The 1996-nt window shown below is 42.8% G+C and overlaps 1 pseudogene; it reads right to left on the reverse strand.

Moving 5' to 3' along the window:
• Positions 1-1536: 1536 nt before the first annotated feature.
• On the reverse strand, positions 1537-1681 carry LOC114235190 (small nucleolar RNA SNORA48; annotated as a pseudogene).
• Between the last annotated feature and the right edge of the window lie 315 nt (positions 1682-1996).

Consider the following 1996-nt stretch of genomic DNA (forward strand, 5'->3'; position numbering starts at 1 on the left):
GCAGCAGTAGTTTCCTCACCAGCCTCCTTACCTAAGCTCCACCCTCCCCTGCTGTCCTCCATACTGCCTCCAGAATGTTACTGATAAATTGCAAAGCTGACCAGATTACTTTCCCTACTTCATTATCTTTAGAATTATGTCTGTGCCTGGGTATTATCAGACCTCAGTGATCTTTCCCTGGCAAATCAGCTCCACATATTGTCTAATCTCTTAATACTTCCTGCAGTCTCACCCTGCTCCCCCACCCCCCACTCCCCGTCTACTCATGCTGCTCAGTCTATCTGCAGTGCCTTTATATCCTTTTCTGTTGACATTTCACTCATTATCAAATCTTAGTTCCCCTTCTTCTTATTCTCTGAAGGCCTGGAGGGAGAGATCAGTGGGCAGAGAGAGTGTGATTATCCAGATGCTCAGGAATAACTGCAGCTTTAACAGGGAATAGCTTAGACAGGTAAAGTCAGTGACAGCCTGCAAATCACATCCGATTGCAACAGTCCTGATTCTGTGTGAGTAGGGCCAGCCTAGGTGGGCCTGGAACTGCTCTCTTTCCCCACCTCTCAGAGGTGGTTTCTAGGGGTGGTACTGTGGAAGAGCTTGGGCTTTAAAGTCAGACTGACTTGAATCCGTCCTGGATGTACCCTTTAAAATGCATCAAAAATATGGGGTTTTAAATGTTAACACTGAAAAATGAGAGAATAATTTGAATGGTGCATGATTCTGCCCATAATTTCATTAAGTTAGTGGATGAACTCCAGTGAACTTGAGATGATACACCAGAATCTGTTGCTTATGCCAAAGCACATATACTGTACTTTACCAACAAATTAAAGGACTTCCAAGGTAGTTATGATTGTGATCAGTGTTTACCTTAGATTTTGAAATCCTAACTCCTGGATAAGATGGATATGAGCTATGGGACTTTGGACAGGGCTCTCAATCTCACAGAGTTTTGATTTCCTTCCTAAATACTTTGTGTAGTATAGTAGGTTGTATTTTTCAAAGATGGTCACAGAAACATCTGCCCTCCCACTTGAGCTCTCTTCCCTCAAAAAATGGATCTGTGCCCCTTCCCTGGAATATGGGTGGACTGGTGACTTGCTAAACGAATAGAGTGAAGCAAGGAAAAAAAACAACAACAATATGACTTCAGATCTAGGTCACAAAAGGTGACCTAGCTTCTACCTTTATTTTTCTGGAACAATTTATTTTGAAGCACTGAGTCTCCTTATAAGAAATTCAAATACCCGAGGCCACCATGAGGAAGCCCAGGCCACATATAGAGGCCACATATAGGTCTTCCCATCCCAGTAGACAGACTATAGCCACTACCAGACATGTGACTGGTGATGCCTCCAGATGCTTTCAGTCCCCAGCAGTTGAGCCCCTCTACCTTTGCATCTTCCAGCCAAGGTCCCAGACATCATGGAGCAGAAACAAGCTATTTTGTGACCTTTCTGAATCTCTAACCCATAGAATCCATGTTCATGCTAAAAACTGTTTTATGCCTCTAAGTTTTTGTTTTGTTTTGTTTTGTTTTTATGTGCCTCAGGCATGAAACAGCTCTGGCCACTGACACAGGCATCAAGCTAGGATGAACTAAGGACTGTACATCTGCTTTGCCCCTGATTGATATAAGAGCAACACCACCAATCAGGTGTCTCCTTGCCCATTGCCAGGGGGTTATGCCTCTAAGTTTTGGGGTTGTTTTTTAAAGCAGCAATAAGAACGGAGTCAAAGATTTTTCTGAGGACTGAATAAAATAATTTACATAAAGTGCCTAGTACAAAGCATAGGCTCAGAAAATGATAAGTGGTACCAGTATTATGTCCTCTGCTGGTCAAATAGAACGTGCTATTTGGACCTCAGGTTTCTCTTTAGGAATACATGCCTCAGTAATGGAAAAGTTTGTTGTGTGGATAAAATAGGATGACACACGTGAAAGTGCTTTGGGAACTGTAGGACTCCGTGCACATCAAAGGAATTCTTACACTAAGAG

This window comes from Eptesicus fuscus, chromosome 3 (genome assembly GCF_027574615.1).
Source record: "Eptesicus fuscus isolate TK198812 chromosome 3, DD_ASM_mEF_20220401, whole genome shotgun sequence".
NCBI classification, from domain to species: Eukaryota; Metazoa; Chordata; class Mammalia; order Chiroptera; family Vespertilionidae; genus Eptesicus; species Eptesicus fuscus.